Here is a 14,052-nt window from a genome sequence, read left to right on the forward strand (position 1 = left end):
CGCCTAGACGCACAGTTCGGGACCCCCTACCCAAGATCCGCCGGTTTTGACACCGACATTGGTGCTTTCACTGAGAGTTCCTCTGTGTCGTCACCGATAGGCTCGATGGCTTCTTCGATCATCACCAATGATGCAGTCCAGGGTGAGGCTTTTCTCCCCGAACAGATCTTCGTATTCGGCGGCTTTGCACTGCGGGCCAATTCGCTTGGCCATCTGGAGCAGATCGAAAGCTACGCCCCTGGCCGTCAGGTTAGATTTGGAAGTTTGAACTTCACGGCTGACATCCGCGGAGACTTGATCTTCGATGGATTTGAACCACAGCCGAGCGCGCCGCACTGTCACGATGGGCATGATTTAGCTCTGCAGCCGGACAGTGCCCTGGAGGCCACACACCAGCCCGCTCCGACCCTCATTCGGAGCCGGCTGCGCAGATCGAGGACGGATGGTTACACACCGCCTCGGGGGCTGCAACCTCTACGGCGATGGAGCCGAATACTAGCCTTGTCGCCTGTGAAGTTCGTGACTCCGAGGTGCCGGACTCCTCGCTGGACTCCGTACCTCCCGCGACCCCTCTAATTGAATCCGATTGGGCGCCGATCATGGAGTTCACCGCTGTGGACATCTTTCAAAACTCACCTTTCGGCGACATCTTAAGTTCGCTAAAGTATCTCTCGTTATCAGGAGAGCCCTGGCCGGACTGCGGTCAGGACGGTTGGGATGCGGACGACGAAGAAATTCAAAACCCACCCACCACCCACTTAGTAGCCACTGTCGACGATCTAACCGACATGCTAGACTTCGACTCCAAAGACATCAACGGTATGGACGACGATGCCGGAGACGACCAAGAACCAGCGCCTACCGGGCACTGGAAAGCCACCTCATCATATGACATATACATGGTGGATATCCCAAAGGATGGGAATGGCGGAGGAACAGAGGAGGATGACCCCTCCAAGAAACAGCCCAAACGCCGGCGTCAGCGGCGCCGCTCTAAATCCCGCCAAAGCAAGAATGGAGATTCCGGCACCGGAGATAATAACACCCCAGACAGTGCCGAAGACAACCCCCTGCAGCAAGATTCAGCACAGGAGGACGGAGACGCCAGCCCTCACGAGAGAGCGGCAGACGAAGAGGTAGAGGATGATAATTACATGCCTCCCTCCGGAGACGAGGAAAGCCTCGACGACGACGAATTTGTCGTGCCTGAGGATCCCGCCGAACAAGAGCGTTTTAAACGCAGGCTTATGGCCACGGCAAACAGCCTCAAGAAAAAGCAGCAACAGCTTAGAGCTGATCAAGATCTGCTAGCCGACAGATGGACTGAAGTCCTTGCGGCCGAAGAGCATGAGCTCGAACGCCCCTCCAAAAGCTACCCCAAACGCAAGCTGCTACCCCGATTAGAGGAGGAGACATATAAACCCGCATCACCAGAGCACGATACGGCTGACCGGCCACCCCGTGGCCGCGACAGAGAGGCCTCTAGGCCCTCCATTAGAACCGTACCCCGGCGTCCCTCGAAAAGCACAAGACCACAGGGGAACGCTCCGGACTTGCGAGACATATTGGAGGATAAGGCAAGACAATCAAGATCAATCTACGGATCGCGGGGGTGCCCCATGATACGTGACGACAACCGTCGCGCCGAACACAGCAAGTCCGGCCGGGCCGAACACAGTAGACAAAACTCTTTTGAGCTTCGTCGTGATATAGCCCAATACAAAGGCGCCGCACACCCACTATGCTTCACAGATGAAGTAATGGATCATCAAATCCCCGAAGGGTTTAAACCCGTGAATATTGAATCTTATGATAGCACAACGGACCCCGTGGTTTGGATCGAAGACTATCTCCTTCATATCCACATGGCCCGCGGTGATGATCTCCACGCCATCAAATACCTCCCACTCAAGCTTAAAGGACCAGCTCGGCATTGGCTTAACAGCTTATCAGCAGAATCAATTGGGAGTTGGGAGGACCTGGAAGCCGCATTCCTTGATAACTTCCAGGGCACGTATGTGCGACCACCAGACACTGACGACCTAAGCAACATAATTCAGCAGCCAGACGAATCGGCCAGACAATTTTGGACATGGTTCTTAACTAAGAAAAATCAAATCGTCGACTGTTCGGATGCAGAGGCCCTCGCGGCCTTCAAACATAATATCCGTGACGAGTGGCTTGCCCGGCACCTGGGGCAGGAAAAGCCGAAATCCATGGCAGCCCTCACATCACTCATGACCGCTTCTGCGCGGGAGAAGATAGCTGGCTAGCCCGCAGCAACAACCTCAGCAAAAATTTTGGCAGTCCGGATATCAAGGACCACAATGGCAGGTCGCGTCGCAACAAGAACAAACGCCGCATTAACAGCGACAATAATGAGGATACGGCAGTCAATGCCGGATTCAGAGGCTCTAAATCCGGTCAGCGGAAAAAGGCATTCAAAAGAACTACTCCGGGTTCGTCCAATTTGGACCAAATACTCGATCGCTCGTGCCAGATACACGACACCCCCGACAAGCCAGCTAACCACACCAACAGGGACTGTTGGGTATTCAAGAAGGCAGGCAAGTTAATTGCCGAAAACAACGACAAGGGGCTGCATAGCGATGACGAGGAAGAGACCCGACCGCCGAACAATAGAGGACATAAGGGTTTCCCCCCACAAGTGCGGACGGTGAACATGATATACGCAACCCACATACCCAAGAGGGAGCGGAAGCGTGCACTTAGGGATGTATAAGCGATGGAGCCAGTCGCCCCGAAGTTCAACCCATGGTCCTCTTGCCCGATCACTTTTGATCGAAGGGACCACCCCACCAGCATCCGCCACGGCGGATTCGCCGCATTAGTGCTAGACCCAATCGTCGATGGATTTCACCTCACCAGAGTCCTGATGGACGACGGCAACAGCCTGAACCTGCTTTATCAGGATACAGTGTGCAAAATGGGCATAGACCCCTCAAGGATTAAACCCACAAAGACGACCTTTAAAGGCGTCATACCAGGTGTAGAGGCCAATTGTACAGGCTCGGTTACACTGGAAGTGGTCTTCGGATCCCCGGATAACTTCCGAAGCGAGGAGTTAATCTTCGACATAGTTCCGTTCCGCAGCGGCTATCATGCTCTACTCGGACATACCGCGTTTGCAAAGTTCAACGCGGTGCCGCACTACGCATACCTCAAGCTCAATATGCCAGGCCCTCGAGGAGTCATCACGGTTAACGGAAACACGGAACGCTCTCTCCGAACGGAGGAACATACAGTGGCTCTCGCGGCAGAAGTACAGTGCAGCCTCTTAAGGCAATTCTCGAGTCCGGCCGTTAAGCGACCGGACACGGCTAAACGCGCCTAGAGTAACCTACAGAAACACCACCTGGCACGTTCCTAGCATGCGTAGCAATGCGGCCCCAACCCCAGCCCCTGCAAAATTGCAAGACCGGTCCTTCGCGTACATCATTACGCTCTGAAGATACCATGGGCATAGGGGGAGGGGCACGACCACGATAGGCCCAGAATGTGGCTTAACCACACCAGGGGATCTCAAGTGTGTCGTTCTTTTTTTTCTTTTCCTTTTTTTTACACACAGGACTCCGTTCATCAGAGGCCCTGTCCGGCAGTAGACCTGCCGAACTCATGATGCAATAGCCAGGGAAGGAGAAAGGCTACGACGAATATCCAGGTGGTCTCCATTAAGAGCATTAAATCTGTTTTATACACCATTCTGCAGCCTACCCCTGGAGGGGGACATGTTTAATAGTCCCATCCCTTGCTTATCGCACTATTTGTATCGTTCTACATTTACAGCAGTATTACTTGAATAAACAATGCACCCTTTTGCCCATAATTGCATTTCTTTATTATACATATGTTCATTTATGACATGTTGCATCCGTACACTTTGGTACGGCTAAATAACACCAGGGGCTTATGTTTCCCGCATCATGGTGTGATAAGTCCGAACACTTTCACAAGTGCGGCACCCCGAACTTATAGCATTATATGCATCGGCTCCGAATCATGTCTTGGGTCAATAGTTGGGTTTGCCCGGCTCCCATGTTTTGGTACCTTACGTTCCGTTGTATCGGCTAAGGTAGCACTGGGAGAACCACTGCGATTGGGCCCCGGTTGAGCTGGGCGAGCGCCTCAGTGGAGAAAGCTAAAACTGACCGTCATGATGAGGCGAGAGCCGGTCGTTGTTCGAGAGTTTTTTTTCGAGTCCCTAAAGACTTATGCCGCTTAGAGCGAGGAACCGGCTTTGTCCGGCCCAGGCATGGATAGCGCCCCAAATTCGGCCTTTCGAAGACTAGGGGCTTCGCCAAAATTTAAAATTATAGAATTCTATGGCTAAGTGAGAGTGTTCAAGCATTATAAGTCCGGTTGCCTCGTTCGTTGTGTTGAGCGCCTCCCTAGATGGACCCAAAAATGGGAACAAGAGTGCTCAAATTTATCCTGAACACCCGAGCACTCGTGGCATGGGGGCTGAAGCCGACGACTTGCCATCTCTCAGATTTGATAAACGACCGCACAGAAGGTAATATTTTAAATTAACAAGCGTTGCTTAGCGCATATGAACAAAGTTTTCAGTGCACAGGATAACAAAATGCGAGTCTACTCAAATATTACATCTTTGGAGCACTCACCCGCAATAATGCGGGCACCCTTCAGGACACTCTTATAATACATCTCGGGCGTGCGATACTCCTTGCCCGGCGGTGGTGCGTCCGTGGCAAGCTTCTCAGCATCCATCTTGCCCCAGTGCACCTTTGCGCGGGCAAGGTCCCGATGGGCACCTTCAATACAGGCGGAGTGTCAGGACCCCGACTCAATGCCACATCGATCTAGCATGTAACACCTCATATCACTTTGCGGCCTCACGCACGGTATTCCCACGGGTGTCGCCTTACCTTTGCCCGGGACCGTTTGCGTCTTTTGGCACACGTATGTGATAGTGTCGCTAGCATCCATATGATAAGGAGCCCGGGCTGACATGGCTAGTCGTAAACCCAAAGTGGCACAAACTTACAGGGACAGGCATCCATGACCCAACATCGAACGTGTCGGTCATCAGCGAGTGAATCCAGGCTGTAGCACTGGGCTAGCAGGACTCCAGTGAACCGGGCTGTAGCGGGCTAATAGGACTCCGGTATTCATCGCGTGACATTTCCCCGAAGGGACAGACACAGGAACGAAGAAGGACACATGCCGGCCAGCCTAAGTATTCCGGAGCAGTAGCAAGCTACCATGGCTCAGTGGAAACACTAGGAGACATTTCCCGGTAAGAGAGGCTACCAAGGATAAACAACTAGGTTGTCAGATCCCACACATACCAAGCATTTCAATAACATACACACAATATGCTCGATATGTGCAAATACAACATGGCATCACAACATGACTCTACGACTCAAATATTTATTCATTAGGCTCCGAGGAGCGGGATATTACAAACATGGGTCTCATGACCCAACAATCAGAGCATACAAGTCAAAGCACATGCGGAAGCTTAACATGTCTGAGTACAGACAACTATAAATGAAAAAGGCTGAGAAGCCTGACTATCTACCAGATCCTGCCGAGGGCACAAGATCGTAGCTGAGGTAACAAGCTAAACGTCGAAGACCACGCGGAACTACTAGCGAGACTGAAGTCTCTCTGCAAAAACATAAAATAGGCAAACGTGAGTACAAATGTACCCAGCAAGACTTACATCAGAACTAACTACATATGCATCATTATCAACAAAGGGGATGGTGGGGTTTAACGGCAGCAAGCCAGCTTTGACTCGGTGGCTATCCTAAACTACGACTGCAAGTAACTCCTTTGAGGTGGCGCACACGAGTCCACATATTGACCATATCAATACACCACTATGGATCCGCTCCCGTCTCCCTGCGAGAACGCCAACCATAGCACTCACGCTTATCTTGCGTATTTTAGAGTATCCACTTTCACTTGTCTATGAACTGATAGAAGCAACCCAGAAGTCCTTTTCCGCGGACACGGCTATTTGAATAGATGATGTTAACCCTGCAGGGGTGTACTTCTTCATACATGTTTCCACCACTTAGCGTCTGCACATGACATGTGCTCGGCAGACTTCAAGCGAAAGCCGACGTGGGTGTAGACCACGACCTACCTAAACACTCAAGTCTCTAGTCCAGGTTTATCGCCTATTCGGGTTCCATCCATGAGGAGATCCGGCCGGAGTTTCGCTCACAACCCCAAACGATGTGAACAGGGTTCCGTGACACCAAACGGGCTCCCGGTATACCCGGCCACGTGCCTACCGCATCACAGCCCACCCCTACGGTCAGCGCTTTCCACGGCCTCCAGCATACTACAAACACCAGAAACTACTTGCAACTCCTGGATAGAGGACAAGGGTGAATAAAAAGTCGAGCGGGGTCATATTTCAGGGCCCAATGTATGGTAGTAGCTGAATCATGGATCACAAACACAGAACTCAGTTCCTAAGGACGGCTTCAATGAGACAACCCACCATGTACTCCTACATGGCCTCTCACCGCTACCTTTACCAAATCGTGTTCACACACTTAGCTCACACACAGTAGGACATGTTCACACGCCTCTGATTCATCCCCGATGAATCAGACCTGACTCAACTCTAAGCAGTAGCAGGCATGACAAACAAGCAAGAATGAGTAGGCACAACAGGGCTCAAACAACTCCTACTCATGCTAGTGGGTTTCATCTATTTACTGTGGCAATGACAGGTCATGCAGAGGATAAAGGGGTTCAACTACCGCAGCATATAACAGTTGAATCGGTGTTGTCCTAATGCAGTAAAAGAGAGCAGGAGCGAGAGAGTGGGATTGTATCGGAATGAACAAGGGGGTTTTGCTTGCCTGGCACTTCTGAAGATAACATTGAATCTTCATCGGTGTTAACGATCACATCGTCGGTACAACGTCTACCGAGGGGGAACAACACCGGCAAACACAGAAGAAACACGATCAATGCAATGCACAAAATGATGCATGCTATGACATGGCAATATGAATGTGTTTTGAGCTAATGCAGCTAGCAACAAAGTTAAATGAAGTAGGTTTGAACCCTAAGTTCAAATCCAAACTCCATATGTGAAATTCAAATGCCATTTATATGATTTGTGCTAAACAGCAGCTATAAGTTGTTCTAACATGCATGAAAATGGTACAGATGGATAGATTGGATTTTTCTGATCATTTTTCATATATAATTTATCTCATTTGGAGTTACGGTTGATTTTCTATGAATTTTAGAAGTTTATACAATTTTCTGGAATTTTCTGAATAAAAATAAATCCAGAAAACATTACTGCGTCAGCATGACGTTGGCATGACGTCAGCAGGTCAACAGGGGCTGGTCCGGGTCAAACCTGACCAGTGGGGCCCACTGGTCAGTGACTTAGGTGACTAACAGAGTTAATTAACTCTAACTAATCAAATTAATAGCCACGGAGCCCACTGTCAGTGTCAGCAGGGGTAATTAGTTTAACTAATTCAATTAGTACTAACCTAATTAACTAACAGGGCTAGGCCCCACCTGTCATTGAGTCAGGGGCGTCCAACTGGGGTCAAACCCGCCGGACTTGGTCCACGGCTCGTCGCCGGTGAAACCCGAGACGGCGGAGGGGGTCGGAATTCCTCCTCCAGCGACGAAATGGCCGGCGGAGGGCATCTACGTGGCGCTGAAGTTCCCGCGCGTCGAGTGGTGCAGTCAGTTATGCCGGGGGCGATCTATATCGACGGCGGCGAGCTCAAAGGCGGCGGCCGGAGTTCGGGCAATCTCGGGGTGGCGTTACAGAGCACGGGAGGAGGCGTTGTGGGTGTCTACGGGTTCATGCGATCGTGCTGAGCACGATGGTGGGCTCGGGAATGAGCTGCGGTGGCTGTGGCCACGGCCACGCCATGGCCGGTGGCGAGGAGCAATCGGCTCCGGTGAAAAGGGCGGCTAGAGTGCGGGAACGAGCGCGAGGAGGAGGGGGAATGGAAGAGGAGCTCACAGCGGATCCGGTAGAGGCAACGGCGAGGCCGGGGAGGGGCTGGAGCTCGCGAATCCTTGAAAGTTCGCCGGCGGCCGAAGGTTGGGGACGAGCTTGGGGGCGACGCTGCAGGGCTTCCGGAGGGCCGTGGATCAGTGGGGAGGAAGAGGGGGTCGAGGCAGAGCTTTGGGAGGCGTCGGGGAGGCGAGGCGGTGGCTGTGGCCGCGCGAGCGCTGGTCGGCGGCGACGGCTCCGTTCGGTCGCGGGAGAGAGAGGGAGCAGAGGGGGATAGGGACGGAGGGAGAGACACGGGAGAGTGGCGAGAGGTGCAAGGGGTCGAGGGGAGTGCGTGGCACCCTCGGGTGCCTCCAGCGGCGAGCAGGTAAGCAGGAGGTGGCCGGGGCTCTCGGGCGCGCGCCACGCCTCGCCTCTGCCTACTGGCAGAGGAAGACAACGAGCGGCGAGGTAGGTGGGCTGGGCTGGTCAAGCGGGGCCACAGCTGGGCTGCCAGGTAAGTACTCTCTCTCTGTTTTATTGTTCTGTTTTCTATTTTTTTCTTCCTCTGTTTTGAGTTAGTTTAGCAACTAAATCATTTTGATAAATTCTGTAGGTTTTTATGTGGCTTGCTAAAATATATACAAAGCCACTCACAAACTTCCAGAATTATTGGAGTCATATTTAATATATATTAATATGAATCCAAAGCAAATAGTTATTGAATTAATTCAAATGGCCAAAATAATTATCTCTGTGACTCCAAAAATATTGGTTTGAATTTTACCTCTTACCAATATTTTTATGGAATAACAGGAACATTTTCTTGGACTCCTTTGAGAAGATTTAAATGTTGGTTATTTTTAGAGGTTTCCTGAGGCTTTTGAAAATTCCTCAATTCAAATTTCATTCGAATTTAAACATGATGCACACATGGAAGCAAGCATAGGTCAGGCCAGAACTAGGGATGTGACAACTCACCCCCACTAAACAAGAATCTCGCCCCGAGATTCAAGCGTAGGGTAAGATGAAGGGGAAACGCAAACTAGTATAATCTTCACGATCCAGGGTGCACTTCAAATGGACGTTGATTCAATCACCATCTTTGTCTTGACGTCTTGCTCTGAAAACTCCAACTAACATGACGATAAGAGGAAAGGAAAACTCTAGAAGAATCTATCTTCTCGAAGATCGAACAATTCAGGATTAACTCTCGGGATGAGACATAGCAACATCTCTTGAGCTGAGAGACGAAGCACACCTCTATCGGAAAGGAGTGGAACAAATGACGGAGGTTTACCAGGTAGACTACAATTCCACACTCAACAGGGTGGTAACGATTGTCAACGTAGCGAGGAGTTGAGTTGCCATGATACCTCAGCGAGACATCCTGGAGGGGGGGTGATTCGTAGATATATCCCCTTAAGTGGCAAAAAGAATTACCTTTGATTCAGGATCATTGAAACTCTTTATACCAGCTTAAGGCAAATCACAATCGATCATTTGGAGGAGGTCGGTAGAATGGCATACTCGGACTTGGATGATGTGGATTACCTTGTTGAAGACAACGTAATGGATGAATTTGCTTACCACCGGAAATGGAAGAGACCCATGGTAGAATGGCACATTGGCGGTGCAAGCTGGGAACAAAATGCAAATGCTGGGAATGATTCTGATAACTAGGGAAGAACCCAACAATAGAGAGTGAATTCACTGTTTGAAAAGTCATAGCATTGCCGAGGAAACTGAGAGCATCCCAATTAGGTGTCGATGATAACACCTAGCGCTTGTGCGTGCTCTCAAGAACTTGAGCATTTCCATAATCATCAAGATTTTACCAATATCCGTGTCAAGGATCCTGGCAACACAACTTGCTACCATGATGAATGATGATGGATGATGCAGATGCAAAGGAAGATAACACTTTCTCAGATTTCACCCTTGGCGAGGCCAAGGGAACGAAATCTGGATGATCGACCGAGAGACATTTAGCACTCCGCTTCTAATGTTCTCCTTGATGTGCTAGTGTAACCCATTCATAGAAATGGTCTGGTATCTAGAACATCAAGTAAAGGTCGGACTTCGGAAACACAAAAATCCATAAGGAACAACTAGGGAGGTAAATCCTACGAAATCCTTATGGGGAGGTGGCCAACTTCTTCAATCAAGATACTACAATAATAGGTCTTTCGGCTGGGTGTGTTGGCCATGACATCCACTTTACCGGTTATCGAGGGACCAGTATTATAGTTCTTGGGAAATGTTCCAACCATCATATCTGCCTGAGATTCAGATCTGGTTGGTGTCCGAATAATCCAGACTCATCGAGTCTAGGAAGAAAATGAAAGTTTGCAACACAAATCGACGAGATGACGTTGCGAGATTCTCGGGAAATGAACTACGATAGTAAGCTCCAAAACATGAGTTGGTTCTGCTACAACATGTGAACATGTTGTCCAAGACAAGCATGACCACGAAGTAGTCTTATAATAAAACACTACCGAGTTCAGGAGGGGAACCATCAGCGAGGATATCGAAGTTTTGTACAAATCCGTCTGGTACCTTCGGGACTAGCACTTAGAACTTATTAACCTTGAACAAATCAATCAGTGGCTTGGTGTGCTAGGGACACATATAGAATGGAGGTTGCAAGTCTCCGAACCACAGAATACTTCGCACGTATGCATGACTGATTTGGGATGATTCCAAAGGAAACAACATTGACTTTCTCGAATCCACGGCGGCAACTTGCATCAAATGCACATGAACTGGAGGAAGTCACTTCTTACATCCGAACATATGCTTCATGAACTAGCATGAAGAAATGCTTTCAAAAGTTTCCAACACTAGGTTGATGTTCAACATGAATCATGGGGAAGACAAAATGCTGCTGATGGGCTCAACAGTAACTCATCGGAATTTCCATATCACTGGACTTCCGCCATCATGTGAACACGGTGGTAGTATTGGTCAGACCCGAAAGATATAATGGTGTATGCTCGAGGAACAACCACGAGTAAGACAACATTACGAATATTGTTGGTTATGACTTGATTTGACGATAGCCCATACTCAAATCAAAGGTTTGGGCAAGATGATAGGTCCATTAACTGATCACGAGGGTCAGTCGATGAAAATATCAACTTTCTTCAACACACATACAAGACATCCCTTATAATGAACTATATCGGACAAGCTTCTATCTTCCAACTCTCCAAGTTGATGCATAGCTTAACGAACTAGCTCAGGGGTATCCAACACGGATTCTTGGAGAAAGGGTGGTTTACAGGATAAACCAACTTGATCACGAGCTCAACATAACAGTCAGGTAACAACCTGGTGATACTTTCGAGAAGATATTCGGAAAATCACGAACCACCGATATGTTACTAAGATCGAGAACAATCTTGCTTTTCAGGGCAAGACGATATGATCAAATGAGCGAGGACTTGACAAAACCCTAACTCATCAATCGAAATGTGCACCAGGAAGATGGACAAGGTAGCACGATCAATCTTAGAATGATGATTCAAGAACCAACACGTTAAGAATGAGGTTATTGTCCATTTAACTACCAAGCAACAAGGTTGCTAGGAGTATTGATTTCACACATCACGATTCACTTGTCGACAATCCGGTTATAACAACACGGGAACCGAGAAATGAATAATGATGGAGAGAAGTATCACTGTACCAAGAGTTCATAGGATGGTGTGCAATTCCTATAACAATCCCGATAAAAAGATGGTAATACTCCAAGGTAGAGCAGAACAAAAGCTGGATTAGCAATTTGTTCTGTGGAGCACAACTTCTTTGACCCAATCCTGGATATGGAAGAGGTACTGGAGTTTGTTTCTCCTAGTCATTCCGCGATAGAATGGCTTGACGGACCACAAGAGTAGTAGGCATCGATAAACGAACGCACGCATACTCTTGACTATCAATTGATAGACGAAGGTCAGTAGACAACTAAGGAGGGACAACTCAAAGGAACATATAACTTTCTGAGTTGTGGATGCATAGATTAGTATGTCGAACCAGGTTCAACATAACTCTTCCGGATAACCCATGCAGAAAGGTTGAGCTGGCAGAGTCACAATATAGCATGGAGAACTCATCGAGAGCACTCCTGTTATGATCTTTTGATCCAACAAACTACTGCCATAAGTGGTTCACAGTATTTGGAAGAAGGAAAATACCATGGACCTCGAGGACTAATGCAAAAGTTACTAATAACCTAAAGGAACTAGCAAACACTATCAACATGAAGTAAGTAGAGTGAATCTCGGGTTCAAGAACCCAGGAATAGAATACCTACTACTAAGTGGCATCACGGGATGCTTTTGGGAATGATGGCCAGAATCATCACACTGGGATCACAAAACATGGCTAGACTACTAGATGATCACCTGAGACACCTAGGGTCATAATAATAACTCCAACATAAATGTCGAGGCAATAGAGTACCTCAACTCACCGTCTAGTGTGGTTAATCTGGCCATAAGGGACATCGAGAATAGAAAGAAAGGATTTGCAAATGCATCAGACTATTTAGAAACCTGGGATGACTCGGACAACATAACGGCTGTAAATGCTCAAAAAGATTTGAGACAAGCTACAAAAATGGTGGCATAGCCACTCAGAAGCACAATATCAAGGTTCCGAGATCAACAGTTAACATACAGAAGATAGTAGGAACTGAACTGAGGCTTACGTCCAACAATCTTACAAGTCTACGGATTAGTAACACGTGATCCTGATAGAAAGAAGAGAAAGCCTAGTTCCTTAACCCCGTAGGAAGGATAAGATGACTCAGATCAGAAGGGCATGAGGTATAAGGAGTAAAAAGAGCCTTACGTTCCATCCCACAATCAATTCCCTTACATAACTAAAGAATTTCTAGACTCAACTTCGACCAGTTTGGCTTGGTAATCCTACAGGCAGTCAAGCTCTGATACCAACGCTGTCAGGACCCCGACTCAATGCCACATCGATCTAGCATGTAACACCTCATATCACTTTGCGGCCTCACGTACGGTATTCCCACGGGTGTCGCCTTACCTTTGCCCGAGACCGTTTGCGTCTTTTGGCACACGTATATGATAGTGTCGCTAGCATCCATATGATAAGGAGCCCGGGCTGACATGGCTAGTCGTAAACCCAAAGTGGCACAAACTTACAGGGACAGGCATCCATGACCCAACATCGAACGTGTCGGTCATCAGCGAGTGAATCCAGGCTGTAGCACTGGGCTAGCAGGACTCCGGTGAACCGGGCTGTAGCGGGCTAACAGGACTCCGGTATTCATCGCGTGACATTTCCCCGAAGGGACAGACACAGGAACGAAGAAGGACACATGCCGGCCAGCCTAAGTGTTCCGGAGCAGTAGCAAGCTACCATGGCTCAGTGGAAACACTAGGAGACATTTCCCGGTAAGAGAGGCTACCAAGGATAAACAACTAGGTTGTCAGATCCCACACATACCAAGCATTTCAATAACATACACACAATATGCTCGATATGTGCAATACAACATGGCATCACAAAATGACTCTACGACTCAAGTAATCTATTCAATAGGCTCCGAGGAGCGAGATATTACAAACATGGGTCTCATGACCCAACATTCAGAGCATACAAATCAAGCACAAGCAGAAGCTATCATGTCTGAGTACAGACATCTATAAATGAAAAAGGCTGAGAAGCCTGACTATCTATCAGATCCTGCCGAGGGCACAAGATCGTAGCTGAGGTAACAAGCTAAACGTCGAAGTCCAAGCGAAACTACTAGTGAGACTGAAGTCTCTCTGCAAAAACATAAATAGGCAAACGTGAGTACAAATGTACCCAGCAAGACTTACATCAGAACTATCTACATATGCATCATTATCAACAAAGGGGATGGTGGGGTTTAACTGCAGCAAGCCAGCTTTGACTCGGTGGCTATCCTGAACTACGACTGCGAGTAACTCTTTTGAGGTGGCGCACACGAGTCCACATATTCACCATATCAATACACCACTATGGATCCGCTCCCGTCTCCCTACGAGAACGCCATCCATAGCACTCAT

The sequence above is a fragment of the Triticum dicoccoides genome, chromosome 7B (assembly GCF_002162155.2).
Source record: "Triticum dicoccoides isolate Atlit2015 ecotype Zavitan chromosome 7B, WEW_v2.0, whole genome shotgun sequence".
Lineage (NCBI taxonomy): Eukaryota > Viridiplantae > Streptophyta > Magnoliopsida > Poales > Poaceae > Triticum > Triticum dicoccoides.